This window comes from Podarcis cretensis, assembly GCF_951804945.1.
Source record: "Podarcis cretensis genome assembly, chromosome: 1".
NCBI lineage: Eukaryota > Metazoa > Chordata > Lepidosauria > Squamata > Lacertidae > Podarcis > Podarcis cretensis.
Window position 1 is genome coordinate 33,763,389 of NC_137170.1, and position 23,522 is coordinate 33,786,910.

The following is a 23,522-nucleotide window of genomic DNA, read 5'->3' on the forward strand; positions in this document are numbered from 1 at the left end:
ACCCAATTCTCTTTTGTCATTTAAAATACCTCTGCCCCTGTTTCTCCCTCAGCCACCAACAAGCTTTAGTTGAATGCATGCTGCATATTAAAATTTCCCTATACATCATAATGTATAATATCATTTGCAGAATTGGAGAAACTAGTAAGGTGGTTGGATAGGGAAGGTGGAAGCCCTTTGTTGGAGAATCAGGCCTCCTCCTTTTTCCTCCTATCCCTTCTTCCTTCTACCATGATTCCCTATAATACCCACCTAGTTTTCTGGCAGCCCAGCTCATCCACCTCCCCATTTACATGTTATTAAAAACCAGTTATGGAACAGGCTCCCAAGAAAGGTTCACCTGGCGCCTAACATTAAAACAATAAAGACATTTCTCCTTCCGGATCTTTAAACATGATTATAACATTTTAAAGATCAGTTAATGTAAAATAGTGTGGTTGGAAGGTGTGTCCCTTTGGTGTCATTTATTTGTGATTAGGTTTTATTACTATTGTTATAAGAATATTTATTTATATTCCGTCTGTATCCCTGGCAGGGACCCAAGGTGCCTTACAGCTACCACCAAGAACACAGAAAAAAAAGCAATAATTAAAAACTAATTTTATATAATATTGTTGAGTTTGTGGGTGCCAGACCCCTTTAATTGCTGGATCCTGCAAGTGTTAGAATTTAATCAAGGCTTGGGGTTTTAAGCTGGGTGCCAGACAATTCTAATCCCAGGACCCACCAACATTCTAATAACAATACATTTTAGCAATTTCCTTTGTTAATGTATCAAACGTTTTTTGAAGGTTCTCCGTCCCCGCCCCCCGCATGGCATAAAAACATATATTGAGAGAAGGGGAGCAAATCCAACACTAGGATATTAAAATATACAGTACTTTTTGCCATTGGGAATTTCAATAAATTGCCCTCAGTAAAGCTAAAAACATCAACATAGTTATACAAGAAGGAAATCATGTTCCATCATATGTGAAGAATGTTAAGTGCAAATGAATTTGTTCTTGTGGATGAGAGAAAGAGATATATATGGTTACCAGATATCCCCGTTTCCCGGGGACAGTCCCTGGATTTACAAATCTGTCCCCGAACAAAATCCGTCCACGGAATGTCCTCAGATTTCATTTAATGTCCTTGGATTTATATTTTAAGTGCTGTAGATTTATTAGTAGGGAATGAATGTTGTGTGATTGCTTCATTGGAACAAGACACATCATATGGGGAGTTCCGGCGAGGCAAAATGGCGGGCGCCATGGCAGCGAGCAGCTCCTGAAGCCAGCCAGAGCCAACTGTGCTACCAGGCTGGCTCCAGGCTGCTGAGACTGCTGCTGCCACTGCCAAGGGGGAACCGGGGATGCCCAGCGCATCAACTGGGGGAACCGCTCACCCCCTCCCACAACCCATATCGAGCTGGGAGCAAGAGTGCCTGGCCACCCAGCCAACTGCCCAGCGGCGCTCTGGGGCCAGTAAAACCCCCGGAGCTGACACAGTGAGGAGGAGGAGAAGAGAAGCAGAAGGAAGAGAGAGAAAGAGGAAGAAGAAAAAAGAGGGGAGCCCTGACCTTGTCGTGCCGCTGCCGCTGAGGAGGAGAGGTAGGAGAGCACCAGGAGGGCAAGGACACGTGGCCGAGCCCAGGACCAACCCGAGCCTACTCCATGGCAGCTAGCACTCCAAGAGAGCAGGCTGAGGCCTAGAGGAAGGCTGCGCGACAGAGGAGACCACAGAAGAGAAGATATTATTTCTTTCTTTATTTTTTTAAAAAATGTTTTAAAAATATTTCCCCCCTTTTCAAAAAAAAAAAGAAAAAGAAAAAAAAGTGTCCCCGGATTTTTTGAAAAAAATCTGGTAACCTTAGAGAGAGACAGAGACAGAGACAGAGACACACACACAGAGAGAACGAGAACTTTATAGCAGATAACTGCAAGCTCTACAAAGATAGCTGCTTTGGTTTTAGTGATTCAAGCAGAAGTATCTGATACTGACAGAGGTGCACACTAGGTATCGGAACTCTCACATTTTCCAGGAGACTCTAGGCTCCTTACAACTGTGCTTTTTATTGCACTATTCAGAAAACTTCATCCCTGAAACTAGATTAGGAATCCACCCACTACGTAAAAACATTGGTACGGGAGAAGGGGGCGGGGTGAGTGGTAGGCAATAAGGCTTTCGGCAAGAAACAGGAAATGGTGACAGAGAGGTTTAACTACTTTTTCTATGCTCTGTGATACTGAAGAAATTTATGCAGGTCAAGTGAACCAGGAGAGCAACAGAAGGCTGCATACTTGCAGATGTGCTCATGGCTACTTGGAATAAGCGGATGCCTACCGGTCCCAGTAGGATAAAGGATGATGAGGAATTCCCCATGCAGGTTCCAAACAATGAACCTCCAGAATGCTTTCCCACTGAACTAAAACCCTTCTGTATGTGTCTAAAACCCCCTCTAATTCAGGCATATGGAAACTTGGCCCTTCAGATGTTTTTTGAGACTACAATTCCCATCATCCCTGGCCACTGGTCCTGTTAGCTAGAGATGATGCGAGTTGCAGTCCCAAAACATCTGGAGGGCCGAGTTTGCCTATGCCTGCTCTAATTCCAATGGGGCTTAACCTCAAGTGTGTGTACAGGGTTGCAAAGTTACTTTTTTGAAACTTAAAAATCATTATTTTTAAACAAGGGCTGCAACATTCAGATAAGCTTAATCCATGATAAGAGTATGTTGGTCCTCCCTGATGAATCAGGCAGCAGATTTGGAAGTTTTTATCATTATTTTTAATGGAGGGTGGATCCAAAGTTTGCACAAGCAGGAGGTGACCATTCTTTCCCCTTCTCCTCTTCTAATTTATATCCCCTCAACATGCCCCCCATGCCCCCCCCCCCATTTTAGAGGATCAGGTTCCCTCTGAAGAGTGAGGGTGGCATTGTATGGGGCCGCAGCACGGTGGCAGAACTGCCTGAAATTGGATGGAGAGCCTTTGCCCCAGCTAAAACAAGTTCCTTCTGCACCATTTCGTAAGTGATATGTAATTATTTTCTTATCACTTGGCACGATGAAAGAGAAAACCTAACAATTCAGATGTCTGTGTGGGCTCAACGTTGCTTAAGATGTAAAAGCTGGGAATGTACCAGTCTAGCCTGTCTGCGTGAAACCTGAGAGAGACAGGCTAAACACTGTGCTACCTTCTTAGTGTGCAAACATTTTATTATGGAAGACGATGCAAATATTTGGAAGTTGTGGAATTCCTCGGGGGGGGGGGGGCAAGCTTAGCGCACTCCCATCCACAGGTAATGCTACTGGAGTTGTCTCTCAGTTCTTGGGGGGCAGCCACAGAAAAACACATTCCACCTCAATGTGGCTCTTGTCCTGTTTTCATTTTCTCCCCTTCAGAAACAAGAAAGCCCACCAACATTTGTCAGCAAAGTAATACCATGCATGGGAAGGGAATGGGAAAGACAATGGCTGGAGGGCTTACTTATGAGCCTCAAGAGTACAGACATATAAGGAGATGCGACCAACCACCATCAGGGAACACCACAACTGACAAGTCAATGAGGAGTCACCCATGCTTGAAAAGAAATACCCATAGGATGAAAGTTGCTGTCTTCTGGTTAACTCTGAAACTGTCAGGCCTCATTGAAAATAATGAGGCTTAGCAATCATGGCTATGGCTCTTCAGATGAATGATGACGGCTATCATCAAAATGAGGTAGACCACACCACGCATCAGGAATGCAAGACCACTTTGCTCTTTGTTTTATTCCGAGGAAAAAACGTTGCAGGTTTAATCAATGGTAACAAGAGAAATTAAGCTTTTTCTGGGTATGAAAGAAATGGACCCAAAGCAGAATCTACATCTCAAAAGCAGCAAATTACACTTGAAGAGAAAAGTTATTTGTCTAAGAAAGTGCTTTTTATTCAAAAATAGTACTTGGGATAGTACAACCAGACTGGGCTGGACTGGCCAAAATAAAATTTTGGCTGCTCTTCCAAAAGTGCGCACTCTCTCTCTCTCCCTACACACACACACACACACACACACACACACACACACAACATATAGAGCAAATTCCACAGTACACAGTGCCCAGTGCACTGCACAACAGCAGGAGACAGGTCACATTGGCCAGCCGGCCAATGAGCACAGGTTATCATCCTCATTGTTTCAGCAGGCCCACTTTTCAAATGGAAGCTCAGACTCTGGACTGCTTAGCAGGTATTGGCTCTGACGCAATTGTTTCAGTTGCACCATGGATAATCCAGCCTTGATGACAGTGGGCCCTGATAGGTTTACATGGTGGGGTAAGGACAGTGGTGGATGCCAGTGCTGCCATCAAAACTGAGTGGCTTGGAGTTGCCATTAAAATTTCCCACAATGTACTGGTGTGTCACTGCGCTGTGGGCACTTTCGGAAATTAAAATGGTAGCTTCAAGCCAACTGGCATTGGAATCATAAGCCACAGGGCATCAGTGGACCCCATCAGGTTCTTGGTACCTATTAGCTGCCCAAAGGTGCTGTGCTGGGGCTGGGATCACTTAAGGTCACCAAGTGAATTAATAGCAGAGGCAAGATCTGAAGCCGGGACTTTACTGTGCTAAAAAAATGTAGTATAAACACCGACAACTGGGAAACACTGGCCTGTGAGTGCTCTAATTGAAGAACAGCCTTTACCAAAGGTGTCATGGGTTTTGAAGGCACTTGAACTCAGGACGAAAGGGAGAAATGTGCTAAGAGGAAGGCACGCTCGGCAAACCCTCACTGTGAAACCCTCACCTGGAAAAACCTATGTCCCCACTGTAGAAGGACGTGTGGATTGAGAATTGGCCTCCACAGTCACTTACGGACTCACTGTTAAAACCGTGTTTATCGAGGACAATCTTACTCGGCTACGAGTGATCGCCAAAGAAGACCATGCTCATAAAAGGTTATAAAAAGTAAACAATAGTATTTAAGCAGCCAGCATCACCATTATTCATTGCTAATGGTTTATTAATTCACATACTGTTTAATTCCAAATTAGGCTTCTAAGCATAAAATACTTATAAAAGTATAAACATCAATTTACACAACCATTAAAATATAAACATCCATAATTAAAATACACAATAAAACAACCCCTCTAAAGTACACAAATCCATAGTTAAAATGTGTAATAAAGCAGTATCATGCCAAATATGTTTACTTGGAACAACTTTGTTTAGGCATTTAGCTAAGTTGTGTATTAGATCTGTTGTTCAGTCCCAGCTCCTGCCCATCTAGCAGTTCGAAAGAACATCAAAATGCAAGTAGATAAATAGGTACCGCTCTGGCAGAAAGGTAAACGGTGTATCCATGCCCTGCTCTGGTTTTCCAGAAGCGGCTTAGTCATGCTGGCCACGTGACCCGGAAGCTGTACGCCGGCTCCCTTGGCCAATAAAGTGAGATGAGCGCCGCAACCCCAGAGTCAGTCATGACTGGACCTAACGGTCAGGGGTACCTTTACCTTTTAGCACTAAGAAAGGTGACTTTCCCAAAGCTACATCGCTGAGCAGTACTTGAGTCTGCCTGGTTTCCAGTCACTTTGTTGTGCTGGGCCTGAAAGAAGTCACCTTGATCAAGGAGGCTGCAGAAATTGGCACACACGCCGATCACAGATGTATGTAAAAGACAGGAGAGAGAAAGAGATGGAGCAGCAACTGTGAGAGACTTTCTAGGCTTCCATATATCTAGGATTTATGAACAAGCTCTGTTTGTAACATATTTGTAATCAGAGATGTTCTCCTGAATATAAACCAAATACATTTCGATCACAATTATAATTTGCAACCCAAATGAAGGGGAAATTTGATCACCCCTGGACATAATATGCAGTTCTGGAGATTTTTTTTTTTTTTTACAAGCATCATAGAGACAGGAGCTGCAGAACAAAATATGAAGAAATGCAAAGAGTATGTGGATACTCGTCTATGTTATTCTTCCATTATTATGATATATTATACCCATCCTCAGAGTACTTCACTGGTTACGGAGTCCACTTCAAGGATGTGGTTGTTAAATACAAAGCCCCCAAAGGCTTGTGGCTCTTCCTGCCCATGACTTGAAGTCTGCTGGGGAGGCCCTGTTCTGGTGGCTTGACTTGCAAAATGGAGGCACCCCCTCAAAATTTCATCAGCTACGAAACTCACTCTCCGCCCCCTGTCCTGGCATCAATGCTGTCAACCTGGTGCCTGGACCAGGTTTCTAAGTGTCTTGAGGACAGCGCTGGAAGAGATGTTTGGTGAGAGAAAAAATATATCAAAACGAGGAGTGTATGTGGGGGTTGAAGGAGGAGTGGTAATCTTATTCCCACTGCAGGTGTGAGGTGAGGAAGAGCTGGGAAGGAGGTCTGCCCCAAGGGAGAGGTGGATGTAGCCTACCTTGATTTCAGCAAGGCATTCGACAAGGTGCCCCATGATATTCTTGTAAAGAAGCTGGTAAAATGTGGTCTTGACTATGCTACCACTCAGTGGATTTGTAATTGGCTGACTGACCGAACCCAAAGGGTGCTCATCAATGGTTCCTCTTCATCCTGGAGAAGAGTGACTAGTGGGGTGCCACAGGGTTCTGTCTTGGGCCCGGTCTTATTCAACATCTTTATCAACGACTTGGATGATGGACTCAAGGGCATCCTGATCAAATTTGCAGATGACACCAAACTGGGAGGGGGGGCTAACACCCCAGAGGACAGGATCACACTTCAAAACAACCGTGACAGATTAGAGAACTGGGCCAAAACAAACAAGATGAACTTTAACAGGGAGAAGTAACAGGGAGAAGTAAAGTATTGCACTTGGGCAAAAAAATGAGAGGTACAAATACAAGATGGGTGACACCTGGCTTGAGAGCAGTACATGTGAAAAGGATCTAGGAGTGTTGGTTGACCACAAACTTGACATGAGCCAACAGTGTGACGCGGCAGCTAAAAAAGCCAATGCAATTCTGGGCTGCATCAATAGGAGTATAGCATCTAGATCAAGGGAAGTAATAGTGCCACTGTATTCTGCTCTGGTCAGACCTCACCTGGAGTACTGTGTCCAGTTCTGGGCACCACAGTTCAAGAAGGACACTGACAAACTGGAACGTGTCCAGAGGAGGGCAACCAAAATGGTCAAAGGCTTGGAAACGATGCCTTATGAGGAACGGCTAAGGGAGCTGGTCATGTTTAGCCTGGAGAAGAGGAGGTTAAGGGGTGATATGATAGCCATGTTCAAATATATAAAAGGATGTCATATAGAGGAGGGAGAAAGGTTGTTTTCTGCTGCTCCAGAGAAGCGGACACGGAGCAATGGTTCCAAACTACAAGAAAGAAGATTCCACCTAAACATTAGGAAGAACTTCCTGACAGTAAGAGCTGTTTGACAGTGGAATTTGCTGCCAAGGGTGTGGTGGAGTCTCCTTCTTTGGAGGTCTTTAAGCAGAGGCTTGACAACCATATGTCAGGAGTGCTCTGATGATGTTTCCTGCTTGGCAGGGGGTTGGACTCGATGGCCCTTGTGGTCTATTCCAACTCTATGATTCTATGAGTACCCCACGAAGCAGTAAGTTAACTGTGGAGCTCTTCTGTGGAATGCCTTTTTGGGATGGTGACACCCCCACCCTCAGTTTTCTAAACTTCCATTTTATCTTTGTGTTGGCATTATTCTCCAGTTTAGTTTCAAGCTGTTAAAATTAAGTTAGCTTATTTGTATTGTCTTGAAACAATGTTGCATGGATTTATTTACTTTTGTATTTACTTACTGACCTCACACTTATTTCTAACCATTCTGAATTTTTTAAAAATTGCAATATGTTGTTCATTTGGTACGTTGTGATCCACCATGGGCACAATTTTGTGGAAAAGTGATATACAAATAAACAGATGGTGGTGGCGATGACCTGTTTCTTCAAGGCTTTCAAACCTCAAATAATTTGCCTGTGCAGGAACAGTGACAAATTATTGCTTCTAAATGTGCAGAACTGTGTTGTGTTTTGATATTTGTTGACGGCTTTATGTGTTATTACTGGATTCCACCCTGAGGTCTTAAGACAAAGAAGAGAGATAAGTTTCAAAAGTAAACAAACATTTTCATCGTTACCTTTGTGAGTTTCACTAGGGTGTGAAAGGTGGGATATAAAGTCAACAACAAATGAACCGAATACCTGAATGTACTATTCAGAATAAGAGCAGGAAACAGGACTTTGCCTATAACAAATTTAATATGGCAGCATTATTAGTCATTTACAGTGCTATGAGACTAGGGTTGCCATATGTCCGGAATTTCCTAGACATAGCTGGAATACTGCAGTCTGAAGCAGGGTCCAGGCGGAAATCACTGAAATGTCCTTGAAAATCTGGACGTATGGCAACCCATGTCGGAATTCTAGATTTTGTTGAATACCTCAAAAACTTCATTATTTTTGAGATTTTGCAAAAAAAATAAAAATAAAAAGCACAACATAAAAAGAAATTAAAAAAAGGAAACACAACTACTTTGCCAAAAAAACTCAACAACATTTGTGTCTGGATTTTCACTTTTTGAAATATGTCAACCCTAATGAGATGCTTTGGTTGTATACATGCTACTGGCTTAAAATGAAGCAAGGCCATTGTTTCTTTCACTGGATCAAAGCTGGTTTGTGGGGGGGGAAACCACATCAAAAGATAGTATTTCTTAGGAAGCAACAGGATAAATAAAGGATTGTGGCTTATTTTGTGTGTACATCGCTTCACACACCAGTGATGGGCGGGCACAGGATGCAGAGTAAACAGGGAATGTGTATGCAGCCTTTGTTGTTTTTGGTACAGTTGCCTAACACAGCTACTGTTCTGGAAATCGGGTCCCAAAAAGTTCAAAAAGAACTACTATTTGGGTTTCTGTACCTTATATCCTAGCTGCTGTCTAGACACCAAATTGACAACATGAGGTTTTGGCCCTAACCTCTGTGCTATATATGAGTATAACACTGAATGCTCTTCTTCTCTGGGATGACTGCTCTTTAGTGGAAATTTCCACACAGTTAGGAGAGTGTGAATCTTGCTGAAGTTCATGACTTTTTGAAGGGACCAAGACAGGGCGCTGCCAGTATTCTTCAGGAATCAGTGATTTCACCTCCCTTCAAACTAATAAATACTTCAGTACAAATGCTGTCTGTAGCACAGTTAGCTCAGCTTCATGGGCAAACTGTTTGCTAATGCATGTGAGCCTAGGTTCATATGAACTGTAGTTACATCACCAGCGGACTACATTAGGTCTGTAATTCTTCTTGAGGGGGTTTACACGGCCACATTCATGCACTGATCATGCAATATCAGAAATACTACCAATGGGAGCTGCACATTTATTTTGCAAAATATGATTGTTAGCAGTGTTCTTCATTGTTTCACAGCAAATGCAGTGCAAAACTAGAGGTTTTTTGACCTCTGGTTTCTTCCTGTCCATGGTATGCATCATAAAAAAATCACCACATTATATCTAGGAGTGATCAAAACATGCAATATCACTATCTCTAAAATTAGCTGAAGCTATGAGGTGTTCTTCAGATGGTCAATTTTGTTTTTTTGTGGGGAGAACTATGGGCTTAGTCACATAGTGGTCTTTCTCATCATTGTTATTTGTCTTTACCCAAAGCAGTTCCTACTTTTGAGTAACAGATCATCCATCTTGTTTATTTATGAGCAGAAGCTGTATTTTGTGATAGTTTTCTGATCTTTTGCTTTACACTTGTTGCTGTTTGGAGGCCATGCACCCTGGCAACCTCACAGAAGATCAGAAAATTGATGGTTTGAGTCCACGCGACAGAACTGTGGACTATCTGTATTGATATTACTTGGCACTGTGAATGAGTCTTGTCAATTTCACTACAGCTTTTTATGGGAGAAACGTAGGTTTCAAAGCTGTCATGAAAAGTGAACAAGTGATCTCATCTTTCAGAGTGACTTTCTGCCTCAAGATTTTGAAAAGTTGGTTTAATTATATCCTTAAGGGCAGAAAATGAATGGGACAAAATGTGCTCCCTCCCTGCAACACTGGATCACCCGTTGTCCTTTTTCATAAATGTCTTTTCCACCAATCAATAACCAGTGAGGCATGGTTATATGCAGGGGTAACAAGCATGGGAGCTGGACTACAACTCCCATCATCCCTGTCCATTGGCTATGTAGGCTAGGACTATTGAAAGCTGGCATCCAACAGCATCTGGAGAACCCCAGATTGGCTGTCTACGGGTTTTTGTAATTGTTGGTAGGCTTGCAGGCGGATCATGTAAAAATGCAGTTGAAGGCATGCTTTGCAGCACTGTTTAAATAAGATGAGAGTCTCCGGAAACACTGGTGCTGAGCCCATGACCTGTTAAAATTAATGGTGTTAGTTTCAGAGCATCATATTCCAAGTTCTGTGTGTTCTAAACAAGCATTCCATGATGACTTAAACGCGTGCTGCTCCCTTGTGTGTCCTCTCTGATTGTTTATAGTCCTGGTTTAAAATACCAAGTGTCCTCCATTAAGCATCCTCTGGACAGTATAACCAACACAATCTGTTCCTTCTCCATCACTCTGTATTGCGTATTTGGCAAACTTTGCAACAAATCTTTTGGCACTGTGTCCTTTTAATTTTTATTCTCTCTCATCGTCCTTATGACATAAAATTACCCCCCCCCCCTGCAAGCAATCACATTGCCTTACAAGAGAACAGAACAATCTCACACCACGAATCAGAGTGACATCTGGAAGTGCCCAAAAGAACTGCATTATTCTCATTATTACTTTTTCAATAATTGTGTGTGTGTGGGGGGGGGGAATAAGACTTATCAGAGGCTGAAGGATATGTGGGTGAATGGCACCCACATATAGGTGCCATTGTCTGTTGGTGAAGACAATTCACAAAGATAAAAATCGGCTCAAAATTTTGGCAAGATGGCCAGTACTTTATTATGTTTTCTCCTAAAGAATACTGAATTTTCTTAAAATTAGACCAGAAACCTTCAAAACTGGGAGGGATTTAAAACTCTGATAAACTTTTATCTGGTAAAAAAAAAGAAAAAGGAATATACAATTTGAAGCTTATATACACCATCTTTATCAATGGATATAAACAGGACTGCTCAGCAACTTTTATGCAGCAGTAATATTTTTATATGGACATATTTCATCTGAAACCATCAGAGGTGCTTCTGCCTGATGACTCAGGTAAGGCATCTGGCAGAACTCCATAATTAACAGAAATACATTTTAAAGACTTGATATATCTTTTTGTTATCTATTCAAGGTGGCCTTGCATATTTTTTCAAACATTTTTAGCAGTTACGCTTTATTTGTTCAGCCAAGTTTTAGCACTGTCTGATAATGATTTTTACAACATGAAAGGGAAAATTTTTTTTGAAAAACCAAAACACTATCCATTTATTATATTTGGGAAGAAGTAATTTTAGCAAACAATAATTGGCCAGGATGCTTGCCTCTTTTATAATATAAAAGTGAGTTATAGCAGTTATTCAAATTAGCAAACACTGTTTTCAAAAAAGTAATTTAATAGTTTGCAGTTATCGAGCAGTTATTATGGATTTTAAAACACTAAGTAAACATCCTTCTTAGTTTTGGACAAAGCATACAACTCTGAGATCTAATTTGTTTTGTGTCGTTGGTCTTGCTGAATGGTAGTTTCTGCTGGGCTGGTGGCTTACATTATTTAACTTCACTATGCCAACAACTGGGTTTGCTCTGAAATATTCCACAACAAGCTGATGTTATACAGCAGCAGCCGTTAACCTTGCCTTTCCAGTTTACTGAGTCTGCTTGGTATATTTTGCCATTGATAAATCAATGTACAAACTTCCATCTCTCTGAAGCTGTTATAAGCAAACTGTAAATGAACACTCGGGTCAGAAATTGGGTGTTGGGATTATGTTGACTTGGAAAACATTTGATTTTCATAGAATACAGTTTATTGTTTGGCAGGGGGAAGATGTTCCAGTGATGCCTGCATTTTCATGAAATGCAGTAGTGAACATTATCTAAGGGATGTTAGCTGCGCATAAGTGACAAACAAGTAAGTTAAAGATCCCAGCTCTATGAACACCCATGCTCTACTGTAAGAGAAGCTACAGTTCACACAGTGTGCGATTGTCCCTGCATGTGATTAAGTTATGCATGCAGAGGGCTCCATAGAGCCTTCAGATCACCATAGTTTTCTTTCATCTGTTTCTTACATTGGTGATTCCATATTAAAAAGAGCCAGCTCTATGACTCCAAAATGATATGTAGATTGAGCACATGTGGTCAAAGGTTTATATTTTGCACAAGTTATTTTCTTTTTATTAATCAATAGACACACATAACTTACTTAAGCTCCATCACTTCACCATTGTCCTCATCCCCACCATCCAACCCGTCCACACATTTTCAAGACTTTCTCAGCAAATATCAATATTTCATTTTTCTCAGAGATGGAAACAGAAACTGGAGCCAGTGAGGAGTAGCTCTAGTACCAAGCTCTTCATAAGCAGAAAGAATTGGGCCCTTATAACACGTCCACCAGGTTCTCATAACATCCTTACAAAAACCTATTTACATTAGAAAAAAGGCTATGTAGTTTTCCTTCTGCATACAACTGAATACAACTGGCTTCTCAAGAAATAGTTCAGATATCTACTCCTTCTTAATTAAACAGAGAGCACTGGCTCAGTGGAGTTTGTATCTGCACCAACCTTGGTGGTTGTCACACGAGTCAACAAATACTTCCAGTGACCTAGCCTGGCCAGAGAGGATGTGTGCCTCACATCGGCTTGAAGCTTTGTTAAACATCTCAGTGATGGAACGTCCCATATGTTACATTTGCTTTTATATTAATAAATTATCTTTATCTGTTTTAAGAGTACAGAACAGTATCCACTTTGCCTGATACCATCTCTATGACCATAGTAAAGGCCCTAGATGAGCCAAAGGTGCCTTTAATTTGTAACTTCACTGTTGGATCTATAAATAAAGACTTTCCTAGTTGTTAGTTGCTGTTCTACGTTGTGTGCATTCATATTCTATTAGGGTAGTGGTGATCATAAGAGACAACTACGGTAATCCTGCCTTCCCAATTTTTCTTCTCTTACCCAGAGAGCACTGTAATTCCTTACATTCTATTTCTTTCTTTCTTTCTTTCTTTCTTTCTTTCTTTCTTTCTTTCTATTAGTGTTTCCAATGCATGTTATATATATATATACCACAAATCTTTATCAGTAGTAAATAGAATATCACATACAAGGGGATTTTTAGAACATGCCTTGATTTGTACTTAAACAAGCATAGTTCATACCCTGACTTTATTTTATTTTATTTCAGTAGACTAGATGAATTATAGGGGTGAAAAAGAATACAGCAGACTTTCCCATACTTGGTGCCCTCCAGACGTTTGGGGCTACAGCTCCCATCAGCCCCAGCCAGCATGGTCAGCGGCTAGGGATGTTGGGAGTTGTTTTTCAACAACATATGGATGGCACCAGCTTAGGAAAGGCTGGTATAGACTATATGAACTGTTTGGAACACTTGAAATATACTATGTAAATGCTATGACTATTGCACATCATAAAAATCCAGCGATTTCTATTCACTAGTTTAATTAGGACCAGAGGTATGAACCTGATATTATGTACTTCCCATTCAATCAATTCTGTTTTGATGGATTTCATGATATCAAAATGATTTTAAGCACATTGTGCCACACTGCAACATCATCAGTTAACAATGGAGAAAGAATCATTATTGTGATGCGTGACTTACATAATGGCTACAAAAACACATTGGAATAATATTTAGATAACCAGCACTAGGGCTTAGGAAGTTAGGATATGCCATTATGAAGGTTGCCCAGAATAGCTTGATTTAATCCTCACTTCCATTCCCATCTGTGCATTTTCATCAGGATACAGTGTGATGATCCGTCATAATCAAGGACCCTGATTTGATATTTTCAGCCGGTAATGTGATTAATTACTACATCTGGAAGGATCACTCTTTCTTGACCTCTTCAGGTACGCACAACAGCTGAAAGAACTGTTTGAGGAAATAATGAGAGAATACCTGCTTTGTCTTTTCAACTTTCACATAAGCTGGAAAATCCATACTGTATACTTTTTCAGAAAGTAATATTTTGATTGCATTGCTCAGGCAGAGTTCATGAACTAGCCGCACAGTAGGTGGCTCTGTATGAACCTGGAAGCATTGTTGGACAAATTAAGAAGGTGCCCACTGGCTTCCTTCCTTGCTTTTCTAGTTTGCATCATCTCAAAAGGTTTGGAACAAATAACAATGCATTGAAATGACACGAAATGTCTAACTCAAAGCAGATAAAACATGACAAATGCTGGATCTCAACAGTTCCACTGGCACCAGACCAGCTCAAAGAGGGGGTGGAACTGCTTCTACCTGATGCTCAGGTTGCACCAAAGTAACAGAACTTTAATGCCTCAAGCAAAGGCTATACAGGTCAAAACCAACAATCTGAGTTGCGTGTGGAAGCCCATAGGGACCTGATGGTCTGGAAACCTGATACGTGCTTTCACATTCCGTGAAGGAAAATGGATTTATCATTGAATTCATTATGGGCAATGTGGAGATCTTTTGGCAGGTTGGAGGGGGAAGTGGAATGAGATGAGGCTGCTGAAACTGTGGACACGGAGGGTCCAAATCAGGTGGTGCCTCCATTGTGTTGGTGCTGGACACCCCAGAGAAGAAGAAGAAGAGTTTGGATTTGATATCCTGCCTTTCACTCCCTTTAAGGAGTCTCAAAGCGGCTAACATTCTCCTTTCCCTTCCTCCCCCACAACAAACACTCTGTGAGGTGAGTGGGGCTGAGAGACTTCAGAGAAGTGTGACTAGCCCAAGGCCACCCAGCAGCTGCATGTGGAGGAGCGGAGACACGAACCCGGTTCCCCAGATTACGAGACTACCGTTCTTAACCACTAGACCACACTGGCTGACAGAGGAAGAGCTGACAGAGCCAGCCCCTAAACCACATCTCCTGAGAGTGAGGTTGCCTGGCAGGTGAACCCGAGACAGACAGTGAAGCGGCAAAGCAGAGTCTGCCCCTGACTTCATGAACACACAATCAAATGTGTTAGTGCAAGCAGACCCTGCCTGCTTGCAAGAGTGCCCACTTGCTTGCCCAGCCCTGCTGCTTGGGATGAGAATTGCTCTGACTATGCCTGCCCTGCTCTTCAAAAGGAGAGCAAAGGGGATGTGTGTGTTAGATGTTGAGAGCGCTGAACTGTGTAACCACCATCTTGAACTATGTTTAAATTGCATAATGACATATGGAATAATTGAGCTGAGAGTCTGAGTTCTGTGTCTGACAGGTTTTTAATTTTTTTTTATTCTTATTAAACTCTAAAAAATAATTAGGCTCAGTCAAAACAAAATGATGGCATTTTCTGACCACAGGCTCTCACACAAAGGTACAAGAGACATTTGGAAGTGCACTGGCAATGGGAGCGAGTTGAAAATGGGGTAGGAAGCTATCGTCCCAAGGTGTGGTGTGAAGCCACATGACACATCATCCTTGCTGAAGCTAGGAGCAATTGTTTAAGTCTGGATGGGAGATCACCTACTTGCTTGCATTCTGCTTGCTTGTTTCCAATACTCTGTGTATTAGTATAGAGACAACTGAAGTCATGAACCAGTCCCTTAAGCTGCTTTCTTCTTGTAATCTTGCACCATTTAGCATGTTTCTGGAACACCACCTCAGTTTCCCCAAACATCAATGAAGCTATTAACCCCCAGTACCAGGTGTTCCCCTGTCATCTGTAATATTCTCTCTCCTGCTCCCCCCTGGATTTAATTTAAACTAGCTCTCCTGATCAGGCTCGTGAAATTCTCAGCAAACATATTCTTGCCAACTGCTGTGAAGTGCAAGCCATCTCTTGCCAGAAGTCCTTTCTCAAGAAAGCAGAGACCATGGTCCATGATTCTCCTAATGTTTTAAATTATTATAATGAGATCGCTGTGTGATAGCAGTGGTTTTTTTTAAAGGAAAACTGAAGAATCATGAATAATCCCCTCCCAAATACTCAGTTATTCACACCTTAGTTTTGTTTGGTGGGGGCTTTCAGTTAAATATTTGTTCTTTTCCAGAATCTGTTCCGATACCCAGGAATGAATTACAATATTTCTTACAGTGGCCAAATCAGTTGCCCTTTGAAGAAAATGGGCATCAGCTCTCTTTCCACCTGGCTGAGTTAACCATCACTACCTTCACGGAAACCAGACATTAATTTATAGAGATATGAAATCCAAATATTGATTCATATTTAGTCTTACATGAGAACATTATTCTGAATCTACATTGACTCAGCTTCCACAAGTTATTTGTCTTCTCTTCTCCACTTCTTCCATTTTTTAAAAAAGAAGCGGGAAGGTTTTAGAATGTGCAGGGTGATTTTGCTATAGTTTATGTCACCCTGCAAGCTCCTTGTAGCTAGGGATGCTTGAGGATTTTGCTCTCTGATTTCTGAGATGAACTGACCTGATTTGCACCTTGCGAACTAACTATTATCTATTGGGGTTCATGGCTCAAAAAAAGGCAGAGGGCCTTCTTGATAGTGGCGCCCACCCTGTGGAATGCCCTCCCATCAGATATCAAGGAAATAAACAACTACCTGACTTTTAGAAGACATCTGAAGGCAGCCCTGTTTAGGGAAGTTTTTAATGTTTGATGTTTTATTGTGCTTTTAATATTCTGTTAGGAGCTGCCCAGAGTGGCTGGGGAAACCCAGCCAGATGGGTTGGGTATAATAATAATAATAATAATAATAGAAAATATGCTTGGAAATTTACATATTGAGATAAAAATGAAATACCTGTACATATTTTGTGATAAAATAATCTTTAAAATATGAATTCCAAAGGGGATTTTTATTTTAAAAATGACAGATTAAGGTAGTAACAGGCTGGAATGGATTTATGAAGGAACATGTGCAAAATTGATTGGGACGGTCCATTTGCTGCGTGTGGCTTCTTTCTAGAGCTAACCAGGCTTATAAAAATGTTGTTGGCATCTGTCTGTCTTGAGAGAAGTGGAGTGTGTCTCCAGAGGTGAAGTCAAACCACTGTATTAGCAGCAATGAAGTGACCTCCCTGGGATGTACATAACTATAATAGTAATGAAGGGTTTGTTCCATTACAGTGGTACCTCGGGTTACATACGCTTCAGGTTACATACGCTTCAGGTTACAGACTCCGCTAACCCAGAAATAGTACCTCGGGTTAAGAACTTTGCTTCAGGATGAGAACAGAAATCGTGCTCCGGCAGCACGACGGCAGCAGGAGGCCCCATTAGCTAAAGTGGTGCTTCAGGTTAAGAACAGTTTCAGGTTAGGAACGGACCTCCGGAACGAATTAAGTACTTAACCCGAGGTACCACTGTATTGGGGTGTAAACCCAGACCTCAGAAATGCATATCCCCACATGCCATCATGTGAACAATACTAAAAATTATATCTTTATTTTTATAATGCTTTATACAGTTTTAAACCTGCCAGTGTGTGGGATTTGTTAGCTTTCAATTGTTGGAAGCTGCCCTGGGTGATGCAACTGGGTGACTACAACTCCCAGCATCCTTGATCACTAATCATGCTCCTGGTGCTGATGTTTGTTGTAGTCCAAGAACACCTGCATGGCCACAGGCTCTTCACCGCCCTATGAGGTATATATTAGCAGATCCTTCAAGATGCAGACATGACATTAGTACATGTTAAAAGGTGAGGATCTGTAGCTTAACGATAGAGCTCACACCTTGCACATCATCTCACATCCAATTCCTATCATCTCAGACTGGGAGGATTTCTGAGAAATACCTCTTCTTGAGAACTTTAAAAACAACAACCCTGTCAATCAGACAAGACAAAGGGGCTAACCTGTGGCTTTCTAGGTTTTGTTGGACGATAGCTTCCCTCACTGGCCCTGCTGGCTAGGGCTGATGATGGGGCGCAGCATCATCTAGAAGACCAAAAGTTAGTCATTCCACAAGTAGACACTGTTGGGTCAAATGGGTCATGATCTTGAGAATCCAGCTTCAAGTTACAAGATGGATTCAAGTTACAAAAAAGGAAATTCTGACTAAACATCAGGAAGAACTTCCTGACGGTAAGAGTTGTTCGGCATGGAACTGACTCTCCTGGGGGAAAGTGGACTCTTCTTCATTAGAGGTTTTTAAGCAGAGGTTGGAAGGCCATCTGCCATGGGTGCTTTAGTGGATATCTGTATTGTAGTGGGTTGGACTAGCTGACCCTCAATGTCCCTTCAACTTCTACAATTCTAGTTTGGGTCAAAATATTGGGGAAGGAAAATGTATGTCAACTAAGCTTTTCTATTGCTTTAATATGACTAATTTTCCATAAATATTCAAATAAATTGCTTTGTTGGGATACTGGTACACAGCAGAACATAACAACTCTTAAGAATATGTCTTGCCTTTAAAATTTCTGGACTTTCTATTAAAATTTGTTTGTATGCTTTGGCTATACCCTAGTGATAACTCATCTAGTAGACAGTTGACTTTCTTTATAACTTATAACTATACCGTACATGTCAGTTCCTGGGGAAAAAATCCTTCTGTACAAATGAATTTTCCTGAGTGGAGTAATAACTGGGATTACTGAAGGGTTTAAAACAACTGTGATGTGTGCAATCAGTCTTAAATACCTAAATAAACTTTGTAAGTTCTCAGTTGGATCACACACAACCTCCTTTATACATTGCAATTAGTCTTAATTCTACACAAACCTTAATCCCTAAGGCAGACTGAGTTTGCACACCCACCGTCACAAAATCCAGTGACTTTACTGTGCCCTTTATTCACATATTCCATAGCTTATATGCCAATTAAAGACAATCTCTTCACCTTACTTTCTTCTATTTCAGACTTTCCTCTGTCCCTGTTCTGGGGAAACTTGCGTCGGTTGCGTGGCATCCTCCATAATTCCTTACAACATTTCCACTACTTTCCTGCATTGTGTAAAAATGGCCCATGCCTAAGAAGGTCATATTAAAAATGTGAAAGCCAACAAATAAGGTAGCTCAAACAAATTCCACTGAATACAGAGAACTTGTTTTTGAAAATAAATAGTTCTCGTTGGCACCTGTCTCGAGAAACAATGGAGTGAGCCTCTGGGGGTGAAGTCAAACCACTGTATTAGCAGCACTGAAATGACCTCCCTGTGGTCCAAGCCAGGGCAATGTGTATGGAGGTCCTGCCCAGACAACAGGACGCCCCTAAATAAACAAATTCATAATTCCGTCCTGACTGATGTCCACATCAAGAACTGCCCTCTCCAAAAGGTACACAATCCTCCCAAAACCTCTTAAATAATTTTTTTGTGTTAAGATTGTCAGAAAAATTCTTAAAACAGGGAGGGTGAAACCCTCAGTGCCTTGATCCAGTATGTGCATATGCTTAATTCTCCCCATAGGAGCAAGCTAGCCATACATTTCAATGGAAGGAGCAGCTATACATAAACATTCTATAGCAGCCAAATTAAATGAGTGGCCTCAATAGCTTGAGTAAGCTATCAACACACCCCTATTTGCAGCTAGTCCGTCATACCCTTTGGGTGAAAGATTTATATGATCTGAAGAGAATCCTGAATATTCACCCATTTTACCCTTGGTACAATTCGCTACAACAGGAATTGGATAGGGCTAGCCACGCTCCAATACTTTGGCCACCTCATGAGAAGAGAAGACTCCCTGAAAAAGACTCTGATGTTGGGAAAGATGGAGGACATAAGGAGAAGGGGACGACAGAGGACGAGATGGCTGGACAGTGTTCTCGAAGCTACCAGCATGAGTTTGACCAAACTGCGGGAGGCAGTGGAAGACAGAAGTGCCTGGCGTGCTCTGGTCCATGGTGTCACGAAGAGTCGGACACGACTAAACGACTAAACAACTACAACAACAACAACAGCCACACATATATTTTAGGGATAGTTTAACTCAGAGCTTTCCAAACTGTGTGTCGCGACACGCTAGTGTGTTGGCTGCAGTGTGTAGGTGTGTCATGTGAACGCCCCCCCATACTACTCCCGGGGCTGGAAATGGATTAGTTTTTACTCCAGTTTGCTAGTAAAACTGAATTACTGTGTCGTAAAATGATGCATGTCTGAAAAGCGTGTCACCAACATGAACAGTTTGGAAAACTCTAGTTTAACTCCTAAGAGCACGTCCCAGTTCTCTAGGACCCTACTGATGAAACATAATGAAAAAGTAAAGAAACTAGGTGTGTTAAGTAGATATGAGTGTGCCAACAAGATGAGGAGAAAAATCAATCAATCAATTAATCTAGCAGAGATATGGAAGTTACCTAGTGTTTCTTTAAAGTGCCACACGTATGTGATTACCTGCTCACCTGGCAGAGATTGCAGGCATGAGCCCTTGCAACAAGCACCTGGCTCTTAGGAAACTAAATTACTCCCTTAAGTCCAAGGTGGCAGACACAGAAAAGCTGAGGGACACACGAAGGTGCATGGATAAAGGCTTTCAGAGATGTGGTTGAGGCACCTCAGTCCCATGCTTATTGGGTCTTGAGACAAGAACACATCATAGGAAGAGGGGAAAAATCATTTAGAAGGTATCCCTTTTTCAGGTGGTTCAATTCTGTTTCAGGTGGTTATAAGTGATATGAGGAGATGCGTCTAGGATAGAAATTTTACCTCACAGAAAGAAAATAAAAATGAGCACAAGTTCTGGCACAAAAAATGTAAGCGGATAGCAAGGCAAGAGAGAAAATAATCTGAAGGCCGTATTGTAAAGACATTGGGCTGGATTCAACTAGCCAGTCCCACTTGTGGAAACCTGTGTAAGGACTTCTGCTAGTGCAACAGGGTTCATCTCCCTCAGAACTGTAGGGTGGGGGGGAGAAGGGAGATTGTTCCATCACGGAAGCATAAACGATTGACGGAGTGCTCTTCCTAGCGCTATGCTGAATTTCTCCAATAAGATGAACAACATAAGTTCTTAAACGATAAATGTAAGAGTTTTACACTGGGGCATAAAACCTGAAACACATGTCCATTAATGCAAGGGTAGGCAACATGGTGCCCACCATATGCTGCTGGACTACATAATCCCTGATCACTGGCAATGATGGCTGGGTCTGATGGAAGTTTTAATCCAACAACATTTGGGGGCATCAAATTGGATACCCTTGCACCAATGAGCTAGATGTGTTTCTCCAGGAAAGAGACTCCTCGGGCTCTCTGTTGCGTTGCTGTGTGGTGAGTTTACCAGAGCAGTGAGAAATTCAAAGCCCCCCCCCCCCCGAGAATGTGGAGCTAGTTTCAGAATTCTTTGGGTTTATCCCCTGAGGTTTGGGATGGAAGTATAGTGGTTTAAGAGGTTGGACAAAGACATTATTTCCCACAGGGCCCCACCACTAGGGCCAATTTTCTGCCCCACCACCAAACTTATATAATCTATTGGCTGGAGCTAAAAGCAAGATGAATATACATTGCATGCAATGTTTCCTGTCTTCAAACTGAATTCAATTCTCTGAAATAAATTACCTCTTGTTTAAGATATCATCATAATGCTTTTAATGAAGCTTTAGGGAGACCTTCAGCCTAAAGAGTCAAACTCTTTACTAAGGCAAAAGAAACGTTCTTTTTAACTAACAGTGGGACTGCTTAGCTCTAAAAATGTAATTTCCAGTTTAAATTTAAAAATCTGTCAAATATAAACAGAACTTAATAAAATATTGTATATAAGCAAAACATGAACAAAACTCATTAAAAGGTGCAGAACACAACCATGTATTTCTGCAATTAAAACAAACAGATTTTTAAAAGTTCTCAGAAATTCAGTCAATTCCTCCCCACCCCAAATCAAAACAAGTATTGCTTATTTTTCATGAAGTTAGTTTATTGCCTATACATTTATTAACCATCCCCTTCTGATTTTAGAGGGAAGATTAAAGTCAAACACCAAATTTCCACAAGTTTCCTGAAACTCTAGAAAAGTCATTCTGTTTTGCAGAAAGGCCATTCATAAACCGGCATCAGACACGGGGGGGGGGGGGGGGGGATGAAAAGCACTGATGTCCATAAGCCTAGCTTTGAGTCTGCTTCCTATTTAATAGACATTGTACTCTATAGAATGCAATCTGTGCTTTAACGGTATCATGTTTGCAGTTAAAAACCTCAGACTTTAGACCTACGTATAAAAGATAGTCATATTATCCTTTTCTGAGACACTGACCTGTATCCTCATTTAAAAATGAACAACCCATCTTTATGTAATTAAATCTTTGTTTTGATCTATTAGTATTCAGCAAAGTGCCATTTTATAAAACCTCGCCCTGAATAGGCAATGCTGGAGGTAACCATCTGCAGCTTTAGAGTCCGAGTTTGAATTGATGAAAAGAGCTTTGTGTTTTCATTGCCAAGGTTGATTCTTCCAGTCATTAGGCATTCCCCTCAGATCGAATCAATGAAGCTGAAGCTCTTACACCCATGTGTTAAATTCTCTTCCCCTCATGGCTTCCTTTGCCAGCTATACTCCAGAAAGGCTACTGGATCTTAGCCACATTCTTCTCACAGCTGTGTTAAAAAAGAACATCAGAGCGCCTTGCCACAAACCCATATGGGTAACTGGTCAGTCCCCTGCCTGAGGGTCACCTCACATTGTGGTGCGATTATTCAAAGATTCATTCTTGTTCTTGAACTGCGCTGCTCAGATCATTCTGGGAAAGATTATACCCTCCAGTGGGCGCTGGAGAATGTCTTGGACCTTGGTGTGAAATGCACACAATTCCCGTGCTCAGAGAAGGCAGATTAGTATTTACTTTCTGAGGAATAAGATGCTAACACCTATTGAACAGGCTGCCCCAATGTGATTCCCCCACCATGCACGTTTCATGTGTGAAATGGCAGTGCAACATAGAAAGCAGACCCCGTTATGCAAAATGCAATGAAAGAAACAGAACTTATTCTGACACATGACTCTTACAAGAGTTTAATTGTTTTTTTATGCAAAACACACAAGATATTACAGGAAAATTATGTATGCAATTATATGATAAAATGAAATTATGCTAATCTTGTATGTGTGCTGCACACATGTGCATATTATATCTTACAAAAAATTTGATTAATAGTAAAGTATTACCATGTCCTAAAACATGTACTTTTATCACACTGAAATAAACAGTTTTGATAAAGGGTAGTGCATGATTTAAATAAATGTATGACGATTGCAAGCATGGTCTATAATTTCTCTTGTTTTGCTATTCTTTTTCATATGAAGCATCCATTTTATTGATTTTGTAATATATATCCCATCTTTCCTACATGGACTGTGCACAGGCAACACTATGCATGTTTTCCCAAATGTGCCACTGTGTTCAGAGTAGTTTACTCTCAGGTAAATATGCATGGGACTTATACACCTTTACCTGGGAGTATGTCCGATTCAACCATGAGACTTTTGGAGAAACATGCCTAGGATTATGCTAAAAAAATTATCTACATAGTTATTCATTCTGAGATCACAAAGCA

The 23,522-nt window shown here is 41.4% G+C and overlaps 1 protein-coding gene across 2 annotated transcripts in view; it reads right to left on the reverse strand.

Annotated features, from left to right (window-relative positions):
* The window catches only part of MIPOL1 (mirror-image polydactyly 1), a 197,543-nt gene that overhangs the window by 1,488 nt on the left and 172,533 nt on the right, over positions 1-23,522 (reverse strand). The gene's annotated exons all lie outside the window — the stretch shown is intronic.